Here is a 26,611-nt window from a genome sequence, read left to right as displayed (position 1 = left end):
ATGGGGTGCTGTGTGTACAATAATGAGGAAAAAAAATGAACTTAAATGATTTTAGCAAATGGCTGCAATATAACAAAGAGTGAAAAATGTAAGGGGGTCTGAATACTTTCCGTACCCACTGTATATAACTTTAGCGGTACTCAAAGCACTTTACACTGCATCTCATTCACCCATTCACACACCAATGGCGGCAGAGCTGCCGTGCAAGGCACTAGCCTGCCATTGGGAGCAACTTGGGGTTCAGTTTCTTGCCCAAGGACACTTCGGCATGTGGAGTCGTGTGGGCCGGGAATCGAACCACCAACCCTGCGATTAGTGGCCGACCCGCTCTACCACCTGACCCAATTGACTCGCATTGTAGTAGTTGAAGCAGATTCAATGAGCAGATTCACCAGCATATTCAAATTCATAACAGTTGTTAGTTGAGGGTGCTATCATGCTACTGTTGTGTTTGACAAGCATGAGAAGACGCAATGCTGATCTTCTGCTCATTGACGGTACAAAGGTATCTTTGGTGGGTGTGGTTTTGGAAAGAGGGTGTGTCTTAATCAACAGCTTAGTTTTGTGGAAATTGGGGGCCTTTTACATTTTTGGGTTTATCTGAATTTCAAACTATTTACTTGATATTGTTGAACCTGATGATGAATCTTGCTCACTGTGACTGCTGGGGCAATTTATTTTGACATGTTGTTGTAACCAATTGGTTGAAACTTTTCCCATGTGAAGAGCAGTGTTATGGTTTTTCTCCAGTATGGTTTCTCTCATGTGTTTTGAGATTATGTGACTGAGTGTAACTCTTTTCACAGTGTGAGCACTTGTATGGTTTCTCTCCGGTGTGGGTTCTCTTGTGTTTTGACAGGATTGATGAGCAAGTGAAACTCTTTCCACAGAGCGTGCACTTGTATGGTTTCTCTCCAGTATGAATTCGCTCGTGTGTTTTCAGGGTTTCTGAGTGAGTGAATTGTTTTTCGCAGTGTGAGCACTTGTAAGGTTTCTCTCCAGTATGAATTATCTCGTGTGATTTCAGGTGTTGTGACTGAGTAAAAGACTTTTCACAGTACGAGCACTGGAATGGTTTCTCTCCAGTATGAATTCTCGTGTGTATTTTAAGAGTTTCTGACAAAGCGAAACTCTTTCCACAGTGCGAGCACTTATAAGGTTTTTCTCCAGTATGGATTCTTTGATGCTGTTTCAGGTTCCTGGCTGTAATAAAGGTCTTCCCACATTCAAAGCACATATGAACCCCAGAAAATGTATGTATTTTCTGGTGCTCTTTTAAACTGTACAGTTGTGCAAGACTCTTTCCACAAAAAGAGCACTTGTAAGGCTTCTCATTTGTGTGAGTTTTCAGATGTTGGTTTAGGTCTGAATCCTCAACCAATCTTTTACCATAGTTTGCATATTCAAATGGTTTTACTCCAGAGTGACAGCGGAAATGCTTTTTGAGAGTAGTTGCACATTTGAAACCTTTTCCACACAGATGGCACGTGTAAGGCCATTCTCCTGTGTGATTTATTGTGTGCATTGTAAGTTTTCCTTTAAGTGTGAAACTTTTTCCACACTGATGACACGTGTAAGGCTTCTCTCCAGTATGAACTCTCATGTGTATATTAAGCTGGCTTTTATTTGTGAAACTATTTCCACACTGTGAGCAGGAGAAAGATTTCTTGGCTGGTCTTCCTTGAAGATTATTTGGTGAGGGATTCTTTTCAGTCTTTGAGTCACTCAAAGATTTTCCTCCATTTGTGAAATCATGATGTTTCTCCCACTGAAGTTTCTCCACTTCATTCAGTTCTTGACTTTCCTCTTGCACCTCCATCAGATCTGCAATGAACACAGTAAATTAACAAAAATCAATTCAAGAGGGACAAATGTATTTAGTTGTGATTTTTGCTGTGCAAGGTCCATATATTCATACTAGGGGTGTCAAACAGCTGTCAAATTAAACATTTTCATCGAATTACATGACATGTCCAGGGACACTAGGCCACAACATTTGAGGCTTGAGCTCCCAATAATGAGTCTTTTCCCAAATGCTTTTGGGGGCGGCTGTGGCTCAGCTGGTAGAGCGGGGCGGCCACTAATCACATGGTTGGGTTTGTTTTTCCTTTGCAAATTAGCGCAAATAAGCATAAAAAGAGGCGTGAGCCGTTCTTTCATGTTTGGTGACATGTTATCAAGAATAAACTACACAAGTTTGTGAATGAATTTCATTATCTTCATTTTAAGCGATCCATTTGAAACAGGACGACATTAAAGGAAGCTGTAACTGCCGTTTTATCGCTGGTTACGTACGCATTTAAGGGAAACAAGCGTATGATCTGAACATTTTAAAAAGCAAATGCATGAACATGCACAACAGGGAAACGTATGAGCGCAACATGCACAATAGAAGCTCAGTTACAGGTACTGCACTAAAATAACTCTAGACAAGCTCTAAACGTCATGTTTGTGAATAACTAAGAGAAACTGTGATGGTTTTTAGCGCTTTCTTGTCTGTTACTTTTATGCGGTTTATTATCATCAAGTAATAAACAGACGTAATGAAACTCTCTCCTCGAAATCCGAACACAAGTGGCCAAATGAGGTGACCAGGTGTAACAGTGATGTCTCGCTTGTACATTTTTGATCGGCTCACCCAAAAAGCATTTTAATACCAGTGAATACATGGCCTCAGTTAGGGACGATTGGTCGTGTAGTTGATACACTACAGTCCTGTACTGTGTGCACCAGCATGACGAAAAAAAGTCATGTAGTGTACACTTGGCTTAAGTGTGGTGTCATGCAGCAGATCAAAATCTTTTATTTCGTTCTTAAATTGTAAAACATGCATCAAATGGTTGCTGATAGTGTTGTCAAAAGTACTGGTGCTTCGGTACCAAGTATTAAATAAAAAAGATGTAACGATACCAGTTTTTCTGCAGTAACAGTAGTACCGAACACCGACTCTATCTGGCACCAGCGAGCAATGTGACTTACACACGACAGCTTTACAGTCTTATCCTGTGTTCACAAACAACACGAAAAATTGCGCCTTGCATTGCTCGTGCGAGTTTGACCGCTGGATTAAATTTGTGCTTAAACTCGCGTTCGCGAGAGTTACGCGAACCCACAAGTATTCCCCCTACTCTTCCGGAAAAGGACAGGAGGAGGGGCTTCTACGACAACGTATATTTCTGCCATCAACCATGGCCGATATCAAAACGATCGCTGCTCTGTATCAGTTGTGGAAGTCCCAGATACGTTGATATTGTGTCATACAATTCCAGGTGCCAACACACCGCTACAACCATTTTCTCATCCATTTTTCCTGATTTCTTCTGCTAGTACGTCAGTGACATCCGGACAATCTCAATGCTGATAGGCTTTCGCGACAACGCCCCCACGCGGAATACGTGAAAGAAGCGATTTCTCGTGTTCGAGTCGAGCCATTCGCTTCATTCTCTATACACTCTAGAGATTATTGTGTGCGAATATCCCAGGAGATCAGCAGTTATAGAAACACTCAAACCAGCCCGTCTGGCACCAACAATCATGCCACACTCCAAATCACAGAGATCACATTTTTCTTAATTCTGATGGTCGATGAGAACATTGACTGAAGCTCCTGACCCGTATCTGAATGATTTTATGCATTACACTACTGCCACACCATTGGCTGATTAGATAATCGCATGAATAAGTAGATGTGCATGTGTACCAAACAAAGTGGCCGATAAGTATATATCCGCATAAATATATTTAATCAAAAAACAAATGTAGTTACTCACTGTATTTATTTGCAAAATTAAAAGGATATAAAAGAGCATAAGGAATCTTAAGAGTAAACAGCCACATGTGGGAAAATATGTTCACACAGGTGAACTACATGCAAAATAGCAAACAAAAAAAAGCAAGTTTAACTAATTTAATAGGGGTGTACCTTGGCAAAAATCACCATTTACTGAAGTGATATATTTAGCACGTGTTAAATTCTCCTTTTGTTGGCAAAGATTTAGCCAATTAAGTGTGATATCCAAAAGGCACATTAACTGTTTCTACAAAAATAATATAATTATGACAACGTCAACTCGTATAAGTAATCAGAGGAACATTACAACGTCTCTTATGGAACGTTTAAGCGACGTTTTTAGGACATTAGCGCGACGTTTCTGGAACGTTCAAGACAAAGTTTGTCCAAATAGAACTTCACCAACACGTGTTCAAACTGGACTAAAATATAAACATGAGTTTAGCCACAGACAGACAGAAAGTGTTTTAGTTGTTTTGTTCATCTCTTGCATATGACCAGTAATCCCAAAAGTATTTACACAAACTTGAGGAAACCAAAAAGCGTTTGTTTGTGCCCGTCTCACTAATATCCCCTTCATTTACAGTCAGTCGCTGGATTTAAAGAGCGTCACAAAACAAGCGACACGCGTTGATAAAACGCTTCTTTTACAGTCATTAAAACGCCAAAGAGAGAATCATGTACAACATGCACAGAAAATTATATATTAAAATAAATATTCTCACAAATGACGTAAAACACAATAAACACGTACCGAACTAAGCGCTCACACAGTAGCTGTGTCCAAAATCGTCCCCTAATCACTATATAGTGCACTATTTTGTTGGTCGGAGTTCTTTCTTGTTCTTGTGTTTTCTGGCGGTTTGCAAAACAACTTCTGGTAAAAGTCCGCCTCCTGTTGGACTGAAGTGTATAAAATACCTACATCTAATTAATCAGCCATGTTGCCTAACTTTAAAATACAAACTGTTTTACAGTGTCAGATTTTCTATTCCCACTGACATAAATTCAATAATAATAATAATTAAATAGTCTCTAATGATGGAGTGTTAACACTATTCCACACAGAAAGCCAACCTGTTATCTAAGATTTTAATAAATGGTATTATTTACATTTAAGAGCCTAGGATTGGATCAAATCAACAGTAGTCAAACTCACGAAAGAGCATTTCCACACGTACAATCGTTACAGAATTGGGACTTAACAGCTGTGTGGCCACAAGAAAGCCACATGTTAGAGGCTAATCGCAAAAAAAAGGAATTTAATTTGCTAGGGTGTATAAAGATTGGACTGTGGAGCAATGGAAAAAGGTCATGTGGTCTGATGAGTCCAGATTTACTCTACTCTAAAGCAATGGGCACGTCACGGTAAGAAGGGAAGCGCATGAAGCAATGCACCCGTCATGCATAGTGCCCATTGTATGCCTCAGGAGGCAGTGTTATAATCTGGGGTTGCTTCAGTTGGTCAGGTCTAGGCTCAGTAATGTTATAAACAATGAGTCATGTTTTGCTTTCAAGTCAGCTGACTACCTGAATGTACTAAATGACCAGGTTATCCCATCAATGGATTTTTTTTTTATTCTCTGACGGCACAAGCATATTCCAAGATCTCGCCAAGATTCATGGGCTCAGATTGTGAAAGAGCGGTTCAGGGAGCATGAGATATCATTTTCACACATGAATTGGCCACCAGTCCTGACCTTAACCCAACTGAAAGTCTTTGGGATGTGCTGGAGAAGACTTTAAGGAAAGTGGTTAGACTCTCCCGTCATCAATACAAGATCTCGGCCCAAAATTAATGCAACTCTGGATGGAAATAAATGTTGTGACATTGCATAATGTTGTCAAAACAACGCCACAACGAATGCGTGCCATAATTAAAGCTAAATGTGATCCAACGAAATATTAGAGTATTATGTTATACATATTAGTGTTGTTAGCGCACCCGCATCCCATGCCGGAGATGCCGGTTCGAGTCCCATATGGAGTGGTAAGAACAGGAGCGTCACATGGTGCCATGACCCGGATGGGAATGAGGTTTAGGGGGGTGAGTGTAACGGTGTCCAGCTGATAGATAGCTGTGCAATGTATATTAACCTCACTCTCCTGACCTTAAGAGGTGCACTAGCAACTGACACTAGGGGCAGTAGCCTTTAGCCTCCTTGTTAGCGTACCCACCTCCCATGCCGGTTCGAGTCCCATACAGAGCGGGCAGAACAGGAGCATCACAATGGTGTCATGACCCGGGTGGGAGTAAGGTGTAGGGGGTGAGCGTAACGGAGGCCGGTTGATAGATAGCTGTGCAATGTCTATTAACCTCACTCTCCTGACCTCAAGTGGTGCACTAGCGACTGACACTAGGGGCAGTAGCCTTTAGCCTCCTTGTTAGCGTACCCGCCTCCCATGCTGGAGATGCCAGTTCGAGTCCCGTATGGAGTGGGTAGAACAGGAGCGTCACAATGGTGCCATGACCCGGATGGGAGTGAGGTTTTGGGGGGTGAGTGTAACGGTGGCCAGCTGTGCTAGGGGCAGTAGTCTTTAGCCTCCTTGTTAGCGCACCCGCCTCCCATGCTGGAGACACCAGTTCGAGTCCCGTACGGAGCAGGTAGAATAGGAGCGTCACACAGGCAGAAGATTGACACGCATAAGTATGATCTTAACGGTAGTTCATGCAAGTAAAATTCATGAAGAGATGCATTGTGAATATTCAATATCAGCAATCCCAGACATTCTCATTAGGATTGGATTTGATTTCTCAGAGGACCCTTGAGTTTGCCGAAAAATATTATTTACATTATTTTTAGAGGTTGTTAAAGAAAAACACAGACTTGTCAGATTCGGAGAATGTTAAAATCACAAAGTATGTTTGTGAAACAGGAATTTCCCTGACCTTCTCAGGGAAAATTAGCCCCATCTGAATAGGGCTTTTGACGCTTGCTTTGACTAAAATAAAGAACCAAAACAAAAATTACTGATATTTATTTGTTTACATGGCATGGAGGTAAATTACTGATTTAACATTGTATGGACAACTTCTCACTTGCCAGCTTAAAAAAACCCTGAAATAGGAAGTCTGGCCCTTTAAAAATTAACTGTGCATAAATCAATCTACTTCTCATTTACTGGCATTTCAATGGTCAAGCATTTAATTTGGGCAAAGTGTTTAATTAACTGAGGTGCAACAAGTTAGCCAACTAATCTCTGATTTAACTATGGCATCATAATGGAGCTAGCTAGTTTACTGAGCTCAGATAAAAACAACTGATTTTCCCAACACAAGGTAAGTAACGTTCCAGTAACTGATGTAATCATACAGCTAATGTATATGTATTTATTTATAACAATTTAATCAGCACCCTGTCTCCAGGAGCACCCCACAGGCCTAGGTGTTTCAGAGATGCTCTGGCCCAGTCATCTGGCCATAACAACTTAGCTCTTGTCAAAGTCGCTTATGTCTTTACACCTGCCCATTTCTCCAGCATTGAACTTGTTGAATACGAGAACAGATTGTTTAATTTGCCATCTAATCTACCCAGACCTTGACATGTACCCTTGTTAGGAGATTATCAACTATAAAGTTCGCCTTCGCCCGTGAGTGGCCATGATTTTTTGGTTCATCTGTGTATACTGAAGGGTGAGGGTCGAAATCCCTTGTCTCTTCAGATATATCAATACATATATATATATATATATATATATCCTTTTATATCAATATCTATCTATATTCTGTTGCTTAACTTCTTTAATAAAGTGATACATAATCAATTCTATTTTCTTATGCATAACTGAAATATACTTTGAATCATATGTGTGTTGGAATGTTAACTAGTGTCTTTTAAGGAACATTCCAGAGTCTTTCTCTCTGTCCTGCACGTAGTCTGAAGGTCCTTTGGGGATAAGCTTAGCTGTGATGAGAGGGGGCAGGGAGAATGTTAAACATATGTTCCAGATGTATGCTGTGGTTGATTTTTACCTGTCCATGACTAATTATATGATTTAAAATCCTATGTGATAGCACTTGAATAAGTAGAAGTGTAACTTTTCTCTTATTATTTCTTTCCTCTCCATTGCCTGAGGGGTGAATATTTCTTATCTCACTGTTTTGGTTAAAATGACCTGATAAATGTGTGCTCTGGTTCCCTTGTGCGCAGAGAAACACTGTCGTTCGTCAGTGTTTCGTGTGTGCGTATTGACCTTCTACCCAGGTTTTGAATCCAGGGAGACACAGCAGGCAGACTCGAAGACGCCCGAGACCATCTGCGAGGTCACTTCAGATGTAAATCTCGGGCCAGGACGACAATTGCGCTGATTAATGTTGATGTGCTATAGCTTTAATTAATTTTGATGTGCTATATGTTGTGACTTTATGCTCTGTTAGCCAATCAGGAGTTAAATAATAGAATATACGTCCTTGTAAATGGTATAATTGATGTAAAATTTTGTGTAAGGTATGAGTTAGCTTTCGATCTCCTCGTGAGACTTTGCCTCTGGCTCTACCAATTTCACTGCAAACTATTCTTCAGTAAATTTTGGATTCTTTGATTGAACTTCTTGACTCCTGGTTTTTCTTTCTCCTTATCTGATCCAGGTCATAACTATTATACCCCTAACAATACTATCTTTGTATTTAATACTTTTGTGTATTGTTTGTTGTTGAATGCCTTTCTCAGCAACAAAGAGTAAACATATTCGATCATCTTCCTAGCAACACATTATTTTCAAAATATTTCACAACATATCAGTTCGGTTGCAGAGAGACTAGTAATCAGGGCCAGATATAGGGGTGTGCTTTGTGCCCCAAAATTATCCCTATGTGCCCCCCCCCCACAATGCAATTGAAACATTTGACATCATGGAGCCAACCATAACCCTAACCAAATGCACTAGACACACACTCGCGACACATTCGTGCAACACCAATACCATTCTCTGTCTGTAGAATCAGCTGGTAAAGACAGACAGACGTGCAGCAGTTGATCCAGGACAGAATAAAAACATTTCAAGATTCAAGACATTCAACACTCTGTAGAGATGAGAAAGAACATTTTGTGCATCATCATATTTCAATCCGCATTATAAATAGGTTTGGGTAAAAAAACATTGATTTTCCGATGAATCGCAATCTTCATATGAAAAATCTCTTTAGCTCTGAAGCTTTTGTGGCATTATATTGATTTCAGTTGGCAAATCCAATCCAATCAAGCTTTATTGATACCATGATGCTGCTCATCAACTTTCTCTATCCACTCATGCTTTGATCCTGAGTGTGAGATTAGTTCACATGCTCATGCACATGAGTGATGTTTTGACAAATCGTTTAGGACATCTACTTTGTGCATGACAAGTAATTTCCCCAACAATTGTTTACAGACAGATTTTTTTCACTTATAATTGAATATATCCCAAATTCAGTGGGTCAGAAGTTTACATACACCAAGTTAACTGTGCCTTTAAGCAGCTTAGATAGTTCCAGAAAATGATGTCAAGCCTTTATGCAATTAGCTTCTGATAGGCTAATTGGAGGTGTACCTGTATTTCATTTATGTATTTTAAGGCCTAACCTTTTTTTAACTCTTTGCTTAAGATCCTGGAAAAATCAGAATGGTAAATGGTCTGCACTTATATAGCGCTTTTTTTTTTAACCTTAGAGGTAACCAAAGTGCTTTACACTGTGTCCCATTCACACACACATTCACACACCAATGACAGCAGAGCTGCCAGGCAAGGAGCTAGCCTGGCATTTTCACGATCCACTTTAAGTCGATCAGGGGCTGAATGTCCATCGGGAGAACCAAGCGGGCCGGTGGTTCGTCTGCAAAACGTGCCAAATGGGCTGCGATAAGCAACAATGAGTATGCAGAATGGACCACAAAACGGCGCCGCAACATGTGGAGGCTTCACGCTGTTCTCCATGGCATCCACGCACATCTCACCACACGCCCCACCGAGAGCGAGAACCACATTATAGCAACCACGAGGATGTTACCCCATGTGACTCTACCAACCCTAGCAAACAGGCCAATTTGTTTGCTTAGGAGACCTGCCTGAAGTCACTCCGCATGCACTGGATTCAAACTCCTGACTCCAGGGTTGGTAGTCAGCGTATTTACTCACTCAGCTACCCAGGCCCCCGAACATCATGTTTTAAAAAAATACACATTAACTTTACACCAACCAGTTTCTCTCACCTCCATGTTCACCTCCTCCTAAATCGTTCCACTGTTTTAAATTTGAACAGCCCCTTGTGTCAGAGCTATTTGGTATTTAGGGGCAGAGCGACCAACATATCGCCCTGCCCCATCATCCATACGGCAATCTGGGCTACTCATTTTTTATAGACTATATCAAAGAACTAATGTGTAGCATTAATGTAAATACAAATAGTTTATCAAGTTAATAAAAATGTTTTGGTGTATTAAAGGTACTGTTACGATTGTCAACATAAGATTCTTTATCATAAAAAATGGCACCTGTTTGGTTGATGCCATTGACAAACTCTACAAACAATGGCATCATTTTAACAATAACAAATGAAGCAAAAAGCAAATATATGGGCTATTAATCCATAAATCGTTTGATCTCCATATGCATATTTGTTTTCCTGGATTTTCTGCTTTTTGGATACCCCTTTGTTTTGTTTGCCATGTTGGACTGACTTTATGGTTTATTGGATTGTACCACCTGCATAACGACTACCTCTATCTGCCAACCAATTTGGATTGTTTGCTTGTGTTCTAATAAACTTCCAGCACATGGATCCTAATACCGTCTCCATGGCCAGTTCATTACAACACCATGTGTAATTGAGTAGCTGAAGTATGCCAGTTGAGGAAGTGACGTATACGTTTGCCAGTTGAAAACATTAGCATGTTGAAGAAGACCGCCAACTAGCTTATCAAATATGAGATGCACACAACAGGCACAACATTTGTCCAATTTGTTTTGCATTACAGCCATGTGCATTTCTTAAATTCTATATACACTGATTTTGGTGTAGATCAGATCAGCCGGAAGGAAGACAACGATGGTATTTGCTGCTGGTTTGTTCAAATTAATTGAGTTCTGCTTTTGCTTAGCATCCTTAATTTAGAAGGACATGATCCTTATACACTGTGTAAAGTGTAATAATAGCGTTTAGACTGAAGAGAGATGTCATGAAAAATAGGACGATTAAGAAAATACATGGTGTCCATTTTATTTGTTGTCTGTATAACAAAATCTGCCTCTCAAGGTCACTTTGAAGAGACCACAATCATGATAGCCAAGTTGTAATATTGTAAGATTACCTCAACCAAAATTTCCATGATAAATTATTTAAAATGTGAGTTGTGAATAAACATTATTTTTGAAGTTACCATTTTGGATGGTAACTTCCTTTTAAAGCCGCACATAACCAACAAAGTTTAAACTCTTGTTTTAGTGGTTTATTGACAGATACGTTTTTTTGCTGCTGTCTGGGATGCATTCAGGATGGTTTAGCGTTTCACACCTCAAATGTCAAATGACTCTCGTAGATGTTGCTGCTCTTTTGGAAGAAATTCTATCTTTGGGATTATCTGAGTTTTCAAGTATTTACTTGAAGCATTGTACCTGAAGGAGGACTTCTCTCTTTGATTACTTTAAGAAACACCTTTTCATATGAGCAACTGCATGATCTGCTCTGCAACACTTTATCCCACTCAAACAGAAAAGCATTCTTACAAATATTCCTTTGTTTTTATCTTCGTTGATGCTGCTCTATTGGGAGAAATTTCATCTTTGGGTTTTTCTAAATTTCAAACTATTACTTGATAGAGCTGGACCTAAATATCCATTGTGTTTACTTGGGCAATTCTTTTTTGTATGTATTTGTAAATTACTTGATTGGTTGAATCTCCTCCCACATGAAGAGCAGTGGTATGGTTTCTCTCAAGTATGGATCCTCTCGTGTTTTTTCAGGTTTTCTGACTGAGTGTAACTCTTTCCACAATGTGAGCACTTGTACGGTTTCTCTCCAGTATGAATTCTCTCATGTTTTTTCAGGTTTTCTGACTGAGTGAAACTCTTTCCACAATGTGAGCACTTGTATGGTTTCTCTCCAGTATGAATTCTCTCATGTTTTTTCAGGTTTTCTGACTGAGTGAAACTCTTTCCACAGTGTGAGCACTTGTATGGTTTATCTCCAGTATGGATCCTCTCGTGTGTTTTCAGGTTTTCTGACTGAGTGAAACTCTTTCCACAATGTGAGCACTTGTATGGTTTCACTCCAGTATGAATTCTCTCATGTTTTTTCAGGTTTTCTGACTGAGTGAAACTCTTTTCACAGTGTGAGCACTTGTATGGTTTCTCTCCAGTATGAATTCTCTCATGTGTTTGCAGGTCTTGTGACTGAGTGAAACTCTTTTCACAGTGTGAACACTTGTAAGGTTTCTCTCCAGTATGAATTATTTGGTGCTCTCTCAAGTGGCCTGCTGTAGTAAAGGTCTTCTCACATTCAAAGCACATATGAGCTGCCACACCGATATGTATTTTCTGGTGCTGTTTAAAATAGGAGGGGCATGCAAAACGCTTTGCACAAAAAGGACACTTGTAAGGCTTCTCATTTGTGTGAGTTTTCATATGTTGACTTATGCCTGAAATAAAAACACATGTTTTATCACATTCAAAAGGCCTTACTTCAGAATGAGAGAGGAGATGGCTCTTGAGATAGACAGCAGATGCAAAACATTTCCCACACTGATTGCATGTGTAAGGTCTCTCTCCAGTGTGAAGTCTCATGTGTACATTAAGCTGATCTTTTTGTTTGAAACTTTTCCCACACTGAGAGCAGGTTAAATTATTTTTGGCTGCTTTTCTTCTATGCTTTTTGGGTGAGAATTTGTTTTTTGTCTTTGAGCCACTCAAAGATTCTCCTCCAGTTGCGAACTCATTACGTTTCTTCTCCACTTCATTCAGATCTTGATGTGCCTCTTTCAATTCCATCAGATCTGCAATAAACACAGTAAATTAACAAAAATCGATTCAAGAGGTACAAATGTAAAAACCGATGTTTTTTAATGGCCAATGCCGATATTCAGAGAGAAGTGTGGGCGATAGACCAATAATAATGATGATTTCTCACACAATTTAATATAATAACTAACATATACATACAATTGTTAAAGAAGGAATGCAGCGATTATATGGTTTCACAATTAACCGTGATTGAAAAGTCAAGGTTAATTAAACCATACGTATAAAGAATGTGTTTCAAAAACAGTGATTTGCTTTATTTACATGCTGAAGTGGAGAATATTTACCTTCACATTTGATTCTTCCTAATATCGTTTTGACCAAGTTCTACTCAACTATTAATCAGCATTTATCCTTTTTGAGTAGAATCGTTTCATTACAATACAGTTGTATGAAAAACATATCTTGATGTATGTGTAGATATCAGCTTCTGCTTGCAACTTTTTCAGATAACGTTTAAGCTGTAAAAACTTCATATTACCAGACCAAGATCAACAGCACCAGACACTCGTAGCTTGTTTAGAACATTCAACACACTTCTCTGCCCTCCCCCTCCACCACCTGACACATCACTGACAGCAGATATATTCGCCACATTCTTTTTCTAATAAGGTTATAGCCATCAGCAATACATTCACAGCACCACACCCTGTCAAACACCTGTCACCTGTATCCAACTCTTCTTTCTCTATATTCTCTCCTTTAACTGACACTGAGCTCTCTAAACTCCTCTCCAACCACCCCACAACCTGTTCCCTTGACCCCATTCCATCACACCTGCTCCAGGCTATCTCTCCATCCATCCCACCTGCACTTACACACATAATTAACACATCTCTTCTTGCAGGCACTTTCCCCACTACATTTAAACAGGCTCGAGTAACCCCACTGCTGAAAAAACCTGCACTTAACCCCACACAGATAGAACACTACAGACCAGTCTCTCTCATCCCATTCATGGCAAAAACACTTGAAAGGGCAGTTTTCAATCAGATCTCTGCCTATCTCTCACAGAACAAGGCTTCAAAAGTGGACACTCCACTGAGACTGCCCTACTGTCTGTCACGGAGTCGCTGAGACAGGCGAAAGCTGAATCCAGATCATCCGTTCTGATTCTGCTGGACCTTTCTGCTGCATTTGACACAGTCAACCATCAGATCCTACTCGCCACCCTCTCTAAACTGGGCATCACCGGAACTGTGCTTGGTTGGTTCAACTCCTATCTCTCAGAAAGGTCCTTCGAGGTAGCCTGGAGAGGGGAGGTATCCAAGCAACATCAGTTACTTACTGGGGTACCTCAGGGATCAGTGCTTGGGCCACTTCTCTTCTCCATATTCACAATGTCATTAGGACCCATCATCCAGTCACATGGTTTCTCTTACCACTGCTACGCTGATGACACGCAACTCTTCTTGTCTTTCCAGCCCAACGACACCACAGTGACCGCTCGAATTGCTGCCTGTCTGGCAGATATCATTTACATTTATACATTTGGCAGACGCTTTTATCCAAAGCGACTTACAGTGCACTTATTAAAGGGACAATCCCCCCGGATTAACCTGGAGTTAAGTGTCTTGCTCAAGGACACAATGGTGGTGGCTGTGGGGATCAAACCAGCAACCTTCTGATGACCAGTATAGTGCTTTAGCCTACTACGCTACTACCACCACTCCGTGGTGGATTAAAAGTGAATTATGAAAATAAAATGTAAAATCTCGCTATATATATATGATGGCCCCTTCTCGGTTTTCTTAGTATCTTTTGAAGTTTTCTAGTGTATTACGCTCACGTTGTCAAAAGTCTAGTGAGTAAAAACAAATATGTGCTAGCCAATGGCGATTAATTCTCCAAAGTGTATGTAGAGGGTTGTGAATATTGATCGTTTCTCACCCACACCTATTATATTGCTTCTGAAGACACAGATTTAACCACTGGAGTCTTATACACATCTAGGATGGCATGAGGGTGAGTAAATGATGAGTGAATATTTGGGTGAACTGTCCCTTTAAAAGACAACTGAGCACTTCTAAAACAACAACAAAACAACCAGGAACTTTTTTAGACCAACTATTGAGTGATAATAATCAACTGGTAATAGACTCTAACATGGCAGTCGCTTGTCATAAAAATGTAAAACATTAACGGAAGAAACAAACCTGGAGGAATGACATCAGCTTCATCTTTCTGTTGTTCCTCTGTTGTGGTTTCTCCTCTCATCTTCATCAGGTTCCTGCAGTCCAGCAGCTTCACTGAACACATCTTCACTGGTGTCTGCGGCATCTGCTGTTCATCATCATCTTCATCTCTCCGTTGTTCCTCTGTTGTGATTTCTTCTTTTATCTCCTCCTGCTTCACTTCAATCTTCACTGGTGTCTGCAGCATCTGCTGTTCTCCAGTGTTACAGACAGAAGTCAGAGACTCTGTGGAGGTTTGATCACCCTGATTACTGTCACACACACTCTCCTGAGCATCAGTAGAACAGAGTAAAGTGAGCTGTGAGTCCTGTGTGTCTCTGGATCTCTGTTCAGAGAGTTTGTCCAGCAGCTGCTGTGGTGTGGACTGATCTCTGCCGCTCCACACTGAATCCTGACATTCTGTGGAGGTCCCATCAGTCACACACACTGAAGATTGACAGGAAACCTTTTCCAGCTCCTGACAAACACAACACAATCACATCTGTACTGTTCATCATCACAGAGTCACAGTCAAATCACATCATTTCAAACTTACAATCTCAACTTTAAAAGTTCATTAAAATCTAACAGGACTCAAGACAAATAGACACGGTGATTCAGTTTAAGGATTAAATGAACTGGATTTAAGGACCTTTAAACTGTCTCTCTCCATTAGTTTTGTCTTCATCACTTCTTTCTTCAGCTTTCTCATGATGGAAATCTGAACACAAACAGATCTGTTAAACAAAACCAAAAGTGTTTCTGAGAAGGTATAAATATAAATATGTGCTTTGTAATTGGTTTTATTTTACTTAAAGCAGGAATGTTGTTGGATATTAACATTTAACAGGCTTATATTGAACAAATAATCACATTCATTGAACTGATTTAACGAGCTCATTTATCAGATATTAAACATGATATTCTCAGATTTCTTGTTTCTCCTGAAACTGAATATTTTAAAGCGTCTGTCACAAAACCGCCACATAAAAACGATAATAAGATTATTTTACGATCATTAGAACAAAGATCGAAAAATACAAACATATGAAAACTAAAATAAACTCACAGATTATGCTGAGAGCGCGAATTCTTCTTGTTTAATGGCGGTTTTCAAAACAACTAATGGAGCTTTCCCGCCTCATACTGGACTGAAGTGTGAATGTGTAATGATGATTTTGAGAGATGTTTTATCTAAACAATATTCTATATTGTGTAGCATCCATGTAAATTCAGATTGTTTCACAAGTTTTTGGGTTTACTAAAAAAAAAATTCATTTTTTTTTAACAAAATGGCATCATTTTTAAACAATAACAAGTTAAACATTATAGCTGCGAGCAGCGATTGCGGGCCAAAGCTGGTGGCATCGCCACCCCCGTGCCTTTAGGGTTGCTGTGCATGATGGGCAATAACGTAACCTCGCTTTGACTGTCGAGAAGATGTGTGCTGTAGACCTTGCATCAGTGTGGGTTCTGCAAAAGTGCGCATCGAGGGCACACATCAACCACAAAGTATGTGTGAGCACCCTTCTGATACCTAAAATGAAAAATGAGACACCCTACGGTCTCATGGAGTTAATGGACACATGAAATAAGTACACAAGACTGAAAATTCATATGAAGTGTGCCATTTGGGACAGGGCCTATGACCGTGAACCACAATAGTCACATCTATGAGGTAATTCAAATGTAGAATAATTTTTAATGTCATAGGATGTCATAGGTCAATATCTTTTGCAGCACTTAAATGTGTTAATCCAGAAGGCCAGTATTTATCTGGAGGTCTTTGTACAGGTTTATTAATGTAATTATAAATTTACGCTTATGTGTTCCTATGATATGCAATGGAAGTACATTTTTATGTTTAACATGGGTGTATTCACAATACATAGCATACGATATAATATCTTAAGATTATATATCATAATGTTAAGTACATCATTACAAGTTAAGATAGTAAATTTATTTATATATTTTGTAGTAGCTAATTGTTATGTATTACCTTGTCTTGTTTCACCGTTGCCCTTTATCATTTTTGTCACTTTTGTAACTCCTTAGTTTTCACTTTTGTCCCTTGTTTAGTTCCATAGTCTCCTTGTTAGCCTTCGTGTTCTGTCATTGTTTTCACCTGTCCTCATTAGTCTACTATTGGTTTCTGTTTATTCACCTTGTTATCTTGTTTTGAGTTCTGTTGTTCATTGGTTCCTGTCTTCCCTTGTCAGTGTATTTAAACCCTGTCTGTTTGTTCTATCTGTGTCTATCGTTGTTTGTAGTTAGCCTGGTATGTGTTCCCTGCCCGAGTTCTCTGTTTGTTTTCATCATGTTTAGTTTTCTGTTTTATTGCCCCATTGAGGGTTGTTCCTTTGTGTTTACTTGTTTGTTTATTTAATAAAGTCAAAACTGCATTTGGATCCGCATCTCCTCGTCTGCCTCGTTGCTCAAGCGTTACACTAATATAACAAGTACACTGCAGGGAATCCAACCCCACCTAAGTGGTTATCCTGGAGTACCATTACCAGTGTATTTTTGCTTTTTGTAATTATTTTGGCTATAAGGAATAAGCAAAAACTTGTATTAGCAACAGCATAGTGTAACTATGTTGATCTGGGTATGTTAGCATGAGATTAAGGGAAACATTAAGTATGTATTTAATGTGATTTTTAGTTGGAATATCTACATTTTTTATGACACTTTTTGAAATCACAATAACAGTTATGTATTGTTTGTAATCATGTTTGTATAGCCTACAGTATATTTACAGATAAGTTAATTCAAATGTAATTGTGGCAGGGCGGGGCCGGGTCGTGATCCTGCGCACCCGGTCCCGTATTAGGCTGATTGTGCCTCCGTGAGGTTTAAAGGCTGACTGCAGAGGGCCGTGCGGGAGAGAGAGATCGTTAGCGGACATGTCCGTCATGTGTGTGTTTATGTTGTCTTTTAAGTTTATCATTAAACCTATTATTTATATTGAAAAGCCGGTTCTCGCCTCCTCCTTGCCCATCCTTTAACTGTCTCACATTGGTGCCGAAACCCAGGGAGGAGGAGGGATACGCCGTAGTAAAGATCTCGCCACTACCGTCCACTCCAACGGAGCAGCCGCGGCCATCTGCCGGGGGACGAGGAGCCCAGCCGCCTGAACGAGGACGATGGCCGCCGACCGCGAGGGGAGAAGGGGCTCCTAGCCGACCGCCTGGAGCGGTCAGGGCCACTGCCAGGGGAGCAGGAGTCGCCTACTGGCTGCTGAAACGCAGCAGGTTTTAAGACCGCCGACCACGAGCGGGGAGGGGCTCACTGGCGACCGCCTGGAGCGAGAGGACCGCTGCCAGGGGCGGGGAAGACCCCTTCTGTTCCCCGAGAACGTGGTGGGGTGTTCCGTCCGCCAGGGGCTGGAGGACTGTCTCGGATCCGCCTGGAGAGGCGCGGCTGTCGTCCGATAAATGGTGGAGGAGTGGCCGAGGAACAAGCTGCGGCGTATCGGAGAACTGGCGTGTAAGAGTTTTTTTTTTTTCATCTCTCTCTCTCTCTCTCTCTCTCTCTCACTCACTGTCGCTCTGCGTTGGCCTTTGTCCTCTTTTAAATTTTACAGTTTTTGGGGGGTACTACACTGTTACAGGAAGTACCCCACATTTTAATTATTTCTGTTACCCTCCCCTTGTCCCCTCCCTCATCCAGGTAGATGGGGATGACCTGCCGGCAGACAGCGCGGAAGGCGCGCCCTCCCCCAGGGAAAGGGGGGATATACGTCAGGCCGGGGGTTCCCCAGCCTGAGAGAACGAGGGAGGAATGTGGCAGGGCGGGGCCGGGTCGTGATCCTGCGCACCCGGTCCCGTATTAGGCTGATTGTGCCTCCGTGAGGTTTAAAGGCTGACTGCAGAGGGCCGTGCGGGAGAGAGAGATCTTTAGCGGACAGGTCCGTCATGTGTGTGTTTGTCTTTTAAGTTTATCCATTAAACCTATTATTTATATCGTCAAGCCGGTTCTCGCCTCCTCCTTGCCCATCCTTTAACTGTTTTACAGTAATATAATCATAAATGTGTTTGTGAATGTATGTCTTGTGAAACGCTTTTAATATTTAATCAGTAAGCTATAACAAACTATGGGTATCGGCATGTTTATTTATGGTGTAATATTGTGAAATTGTCTGAATTTGTTAGATTTACATATAAAGTAGAACTATATAGATTGTTGTGTTATTCAAATGCTGTTGCAATGCAAGAAAAACAAAACCTTTTTTGTTAAAATATGTGTTAATAGATAAATAAAAACTAATGTATTTGTTTAGAAATGGTTAATTTTACATACTTATACTATATCATGTCTAAGCTATAGCTGTGGTACAAGTTGTCCAACACATTTAAACATGTAACTGTTGAAATGAACACAAAACTCCCTCATGTGTGCTAAAGTAAACTGGCACAACATTTGTGTGCACAGAAAAGTTGTTAATGTTTTTCACGTACACATGGTTAATTAAGGTTCCATTTTCAGATGTTGGTTTTTTAACAAGTTGAACAAAACCATGATCTGACATGAAAGAGCAAAGGGATTTTGATTTCAATGCATCATTATTAAAGTCTCCTATAAGTACGATTTTATTGCAAATCGAAGTCATTAAATTAATCAATTTACCCCTACATTTTCTTTGAAAATGGATAAAGGATATGTTTGTGGCCTATAGACAACTCCAACTAATATGTCAATTTCAGTGAAGTGTGTGAGCATACACTCCAAGTTAAGATTTGGGAATGTTATAGTAGTGTTTTCCATAGCACATGCTGTATATAACCCGACTCCACCATGTTGTTGAGCTTTCAAATCATTGAAAAGAGGACGTTTGTGTATGCGGCTGATCGAGAAAGATTAACAAAGTTATAATTGTCTAAGTGCACATTGTCTGACTGATAGAAAGCAGGCAACCATGTTTCAGTTAAACCTATACATGTGGGTTGTAACTGTTGAACACAAACCATCAAATCTTGTTTATGGCATTGCAAACTCTGTACATTTAACAAAAACACAGAAAAAGAGGTATTTGGCATAGTATAATCTAAATCATGTGTCATAAAAGAAAACATTTCATTAATTGCCTCAAAGACTTTGTCATTACAACAAATACTTTTTTCTTTGAAGTCTTTTAATGTCAAACCAGACAAAGTTCTTATGCGACTTAATGCTACATAAGCCTGTCCTGCTGTAAAAACTCTTTTTAAACCAACAACAGCACTATCAACAGTTAAACCCTGAACGTATGAACAGTGCACGCCCAAGCTAATTTTAAAGGAAACTGTCGACGAAGTCCACCTTTCGTACAAACGGGTTCTTCTACATATATTGGTGTAGATTGAACCACTCTTGCTGGTTCAGTCAAACACTGCTTACGTGGTTTCAGCCCCACATTACTATCATCAAAACAAACGTGAATAGTTTCAGGTAATTTATTTTTATCTGAACTTTATGTGTGTAACTGTACCACAAACACCATTAACTAGTCCATCATTGATGTCAAGATTTTTAATTAACATGACACGTGCATTTATTCCTAAAAGCAACTTTGCTGCCAAGCTTGTATTATAAACTTTTACATGATGTCTAACAAGTAATTCTAATTTACCAGTCTGCTTGCTACGTGCAACATCTTCAGCCTCTATAGTTTCAATATCTTCGCAGATTTTAATTAATTGCTCTAGGTTGTGCTCATGAACTTCATCATTAGTAGAAAATATATGTAAAGTCATTATTTTCATCATTCTCACAACTTGATAATATTTCCAAATCTTCTTTTTTTAGTGGAGATTTCCTGTTTCGCCTTCTTAGTCGATTTAATAATTCAGCAAAAGTGCTGTCTTGTTGTCTAACAACCTGTGTCAACTCTACAACACTAAAATAATTCATCCATAAATCGATTCCTGGTACATCCACAAAGAGTGGTTTACCCTTCACAGGAGGTAATTGGAAGAAATCGCCAACAACTATGACAGCAATATTACCAAAAATAGAAAAATCTCCGGTTTGCTTAATTTGTCTCAATCGTCCATGAATATATGTTAGCAGTTTATGGTCTACCATTGATATTTTTATCTATAATTAATATTTGAAGGCTGTGGAATTTTGTGCGTAAAGAATTTAGCTTGTCTTCGCTCAAAGGGGTGTACGGCAACTTCACATTTGTGCTAATACAAAAGGTTGTATGAATTGTTGAAGTTTTTAGTTGGTACGCTGCAATGCCGGTAGGAGCGGTTAAAAGAACAGTAATGTCATCTGGGTGCAAAGAAGTTTGAGACGGTAATCTTGTTGCTTCATATTGTATGGCTTTAATTAAATGACTTTTTCCTGTGCCTGCTCCACCAGTAATAAATACATGAAATGGTTTTGGGCTTTCTCCTCTGATTTTAATCAAACACCACTGTCTAATTGTATAGAAAACAGCCATCTGGGTTTTGTTTAAAGAGCGAATTAAGCTCAAGCCAGAGCATTTTGCTGATTGTTACATGCTAAATCTGGAATGCTGTCATGTCCCTCTATTTCCTGATCTGTTTCCTGTCTAACCTGTTTACACTCAAAACGTTGTAATTGCTGTTCAGGACAAAGTGCACACCATGCATTTTCTAACATGTCCTCATTATGAACAGTATTTTGTACAGTGTCCATCACATCTGCATCCTTTTAAAAAAAAATGCTCTGTTTGTATTTTCAGCATGTTGTACTAATTGTGCTGATCCATCACTAAAAGAAACCTCACCTTCCCTATAAAAATTTTCATAATTATTATATCCTTCTGGTTTCAGTTGACTATCTGTACGGTATGGAAGAAACAGTTGTAATAAACTTTGATAAAAATTCTCAGGAATTTTTGTCACTGAGAATCGGGCAAAACGCACAATAGCAGGTTGAGTGCGTGTTCTTTTCACAACGAAACCCAAGTTGTTTTGCAACATAATTTTATTGCAACAAGGCTGACTTTTGTATGCAATCCAGTAGCCTACTCTGATGCAAATGTGGCTATACACTATCATTAAAAACGGTTGATTGTAACGATCAACCAAACTTGTCATCCACATCTCCTCACTTTTCAGGTTCTGAGAATCTAACTTGTTTTGAATAACGCTTAGTGGCAAACTCATACGAACAGTATTGTCACCTGTAGGAATAAATTCAACATTCCTTGAAACACTCTTTTAAGTGCATATTGGTTAATCTATAAACTGCTTCCTGTGCACTCACTTCTTGATTGTGTAAATACACGGTCCCTAATTTTTTCAAAGCTTGTTTTGCATCAACATTACCCTGCATTGTTGATTAACGTAGGGCATTAGCTAACAACAAACCCATTTCCCTTTCAGATTTTGAAATGTAGGAAATAATATAAACAGTGCAGGCATAAGCATCGGTTTCATATTGAATGTCCATATTAGCATTCCAGCACTGAAGGCCAAACTTATTATACTGATTGACCCACACTTCATTTAATTGTCGTTTAAAGACAACGTGTGTAGTATTATTTATGCACTTATATGCCATCTCAAACCAATTCTGATTTATTCCAACACTATCAAACAAACTTTGTATAGAATCAATCTTCTCTTCTAAAACAGCTGTCTTAACTTATCATTTATATTTCTACTTTTACTTGTATCTTGACAACTATTTGTACAAACACCTTTATCAGGCACATCTTCCTCAGACACATGGAACAGGAAAACAGGAAAGTTAAAACGACAGACTGTGTTTTTCTTTTTGCATGTTTTAGAATGACGTTTACTGTGACATTGCTGTGTAAGTTCTCATCTTCTATGGGCATTTGACAAGTAACATATCTATAAAGTCAACCACCTCTTCGTCAGAATTTGTATCTATTTGTGGAGCATTTTTGATCCAAAACAAACAATGGTTCAACTCCAAGGTGCTGGAGAGGAGGGTTCGGCAGATTGTCAAACCTCGGATTGAAGAGGAACAATGCGGTTTTCGTCCTGGCCGTGGAACGACGGACCAGATCTTTACTCTTGCAAGGATCCTGGAGGGGCCCTGGGAGTATGCCCATCCGGTCTACATGTGTTTTGTGGATCTGGAGAAGGCGTATGACCGGGTCCCCCGGGAGAGACTGTGGGAGGTGCTGCGGGAGTACGGGGTGGGGGGGTCCCTTCTTAGGGCGATCCAATCCCTGTACGTCCAAAGCGAGAGCTGTGTCCGGGTCCTCGGCAGGAAGTAGAGTTCATTCCATGTGGGGGTTGGTCTCTGCCAAGGCTGCACTTTGTCACCAATCCTGTTTGTGATATTCATGGACAGGATATCGAGGCGTAGTCGGGGTGGGGAAGGTGTGCAGTTCGGTGGGCTGGGGATCTCATCGCTGCTTTTTGCAGATGATGTTGTCTTCATGTCATCATCGGTCCGTGACCTTCAGCTCTCACTGGATCGCTTGGCAGTCGAGTGTGAAGCAGCTGGGATGAGGATTAGCACCTCTAAATCTGAGGCCATGGTTCTCAGCAGGAAATCGATGGAGTGCGTACTCCAGGTAGGGAATGAAGTTTTGCCCCAAGTGAAGGAGTTCAAGTACCTCGGGGTCTTGTTCTCGAGTGAGGGACAATGGAGCGGGAGGTTGGCCAGAGAATCGGGGCAGCGGGGCGGTATTGCACTCGCTCTATCGCACCGTTAGTCACGAAAAGAGAGCTGAGCCGAAAGGCAAAGCTCTCGATCTACCGGGCAATTTTTGTTCCTACCCTCACCTATGGTCATGAAGGTTGGGTCATGACCGAAAGAACTAGGTCGCGAGTACAAGCGGCCGAAATGGGCTTCCTCAGAAGGGTGGCGGGCTTCTCCCTTACAGATAGGGTGAGGAGCTCAGTCATCCGTGAGGAGCTCGGAGTAGAGCCGCTGCTCCTTTGCGTTGAAAGGAGTCAGTTGAGGTGGTTTGGGCATCTGGTAAGGATGCCCCTTGGGCGCCTCCCTAGGGAGGTGTTTCAGGCACGTCCAGCTGGGAGGAGGCCTCGGGGAAGACCCAGGACTAGGTGGAGAGATTACATCTCCACACTGGCCTGGGAACGCCTCGGGGTCCCCCAGTCAGAGTTGGTTAATGTGGCTCGGGATTGGGAAGTTTGGGGCCCCCTGCTGGAGCAGCTGCCCCCGCGACCCGACTTCGGATAAGCGGTTGAAGATGGATGGATGGATGGATGGACAAACAATGGACATGGGGAGAACCACGTTGTTGAAATTCAACCCTATAAAAATAATCTCCAATATCTCCAATGGGGTGAACTGGTGACATGAGCACCTCTTTCAAAAAAAACAATGCCACCTAAAATCAAATATGCAAGCTGCAGTAACAGGATTACTAGTCAGCCCATTCAAGCTGATCTATAGTTTCATGTCTTCCTTCATGTTTTAAAATACTTGACATCAAATTTGTCCATCTCATGTCAGCAGATGAAAACGAGCAAAACCAAGTGGGAATGCCGAACTGTCTTACCATAGCAAACAAATCTTTTTGCACACCTTGCCAGAATGATGGAGTGCAGCGGATGGGCTTCAAAAACCTGTACCCTTCATCAAAATCAAGAACTTGCCTCAAGGACTCGGTGTCTTTCAACATGTCACTTGGTATGGATTTACTACCGCCATGCCGTTTCCTTAGAGCAATAGATACACTAGACACTACCATTTCAACTTCTGACAAATACTGTGCATAAAAAATGTATTCAACATTTTGCGCAAATCTTCCATCTGCATGTAAAATTCTATTATTAAAATAGCGTGACAGTGTTAATCTTTGTGCCCTTTTGTCACGATAAATTGAACAACCATGTGGAAATAAAACTGGAAAACATTTTGCCTCGTTTGTTTCATCTGCAAGCATTTTCACTGGATTATTCCCTTCAGCAGGTGCAATACTCAAGATCCCATCATAGTACTGATCAAGGACTTCTTGCCCAATATCTACAGGCTGTAAACATGTGTCCATAAACACACAGTGCTGTTGCCTATCATGCAACTCCTCATCAACATGTACATTTTCTACTTCATGTTCTTCAACTATATCATCTTCATTTTCTTGCCTAGTAAACTCATTTAACCAATAATCATTAAAAACTACATCTGAATAAAACTTGTTGTATTGTTAAGTAATATAATGCCCGTTTAATTTTATTTGTATCAACATACTGATACTTATAATGACCTTTATAAGTTAATTTGCGCTTTAACTTCACACAAACGAAAGACCCCTCAGCTTCTGTTCTAGGCAAGACATTTGTTGTGTTTTTAACATTAGCTGGTACAAAAGTCACAGGACCATGAACTCCATTTTGAGCACCTTTTGGCAAATCCAACATTTTCATAAATGGAATATGCAATTAAATTAAATGTTGCTCTAAACTATTAAGGCAACTAAGCTCTTCTGGTATTGGTTGCAATTCCAGATTGTTAACAGCACTTTCTGCTGGCTTTTCACCTTTTTTCAATTTAAAATGACACGTAAAGCAAATCCAAAGTTGATCTTTACCTGAATTAGCCAAATCACAGGAAATATCACATTGCTCACCACATTTGTGTAAAAAATGATCTGTAATACATGTGTTGGCTACGACATTGCAGAATTGTTATTGTAATATTCTTTTGTACAACATAATACTTATGTCAAACACAACAAACAAACTCTAATCCAGAACTAATTTTATCGTCAAACTGTTTTCTGACAAAATCTGAGATGTGTTGATTTTGTTTTAATTGTTCCCTTCTCATTGTGTTAATTCTTTTTACATTTTCTCTGTGCAATGCATTGTTGTGATACTTGAAATTACTCGCTTCATTTACTGAATGTCTATGCTTTTCATTATTATGGTATTTCACCCTGCTGTATTTCTTAACTTTATTTTTATGTTGTGTATTTTCACAGTTCTTTACCTTACTGTACTCTTTAACTTTGTCTTTATGTTGCTTGTTTTCAAAATATTTCATTTTACTTGCTTGTTTTAATGACTCATTATATAAAACATTTGTATGATATCTTGTTGTATTGACAGTTTTGACATGTTGTTGAAACTCTGAATTTCTATGATACAACTCTTTGATATGGTCTTTATTCAAATGTTTTTTAACATTCATTTTACTTTGAACTCTTTTTAGTGAATAATAATGGTTTAAATATCTGCTCCTATTAACAGAAAAATCATTATTTGTATCATGACCAACATAAACTGTCTCTTCGTGTTTTATGTTAAATGAATTCTTTGGTTTTACACTCTGTATTGTGCATATTTTTCCGTCATCTTGTTTTTCATTCTGACACAACTTATAGCAATCTGGTTATCAGGTTGTGTCACACAAATAACTTCATAGTGATTTTCATTGCATTGTTTTAAATATATCCCTTGGTTACACATCCTTTTGTGCATACAACTGTACTTGAACCATCTCTCATTATGATATGTATAAATATCAACTCCTAAATAATTAGCTGTCGATTTAATTTCCACTTCTGTGGCCCATGATGATCCTACAAACTTCATTTTTGAATTTGACAAATAATCTTCCATAGATGTATACTGACATCTTAAGAGATTACTATATTCCATACTATGCAATTCCATGTGCTTTACAATTTCAAGTCGAACTGCTCTATGAGCTTTTTGTGTGCCACACACTGCTTGTGCCACTGCTGTGAAGA

General features: G+C 39.9%; 1 pseudogene; it reads right to left on the bottom strand.

Annotated features, from left to right (window-relative positions):
- LOC127625049 (zinc finger protein 208-like) overlaps positions 1-26,611 on the bottom strand; it is a 632,925-nt pseudogene continuing 606,314 nt past the window's right edge.

This window comes from Xyrauchen texanus, chromosome 31, assembly GCF_025860055.1.
Source record: "Xyrauchen texanus isolate HMW12.3.18 chromosome 31, RBS_HiC_50CHRs, whole genome shotgun sequence".
In the NCBI taxonomy this organism is placed as follows: Eukaryota; Metazoa; Chordata; class Actinopteri; order Cypriniformes; family Catostomidae; genus Xyrauchen; species Xyrauchen texanus.
The sequence above is the reverse complement of the archived record's forward strand: the minus strand, read 5'-3'. Positions and strand labels throughout refer to the sequence as shown.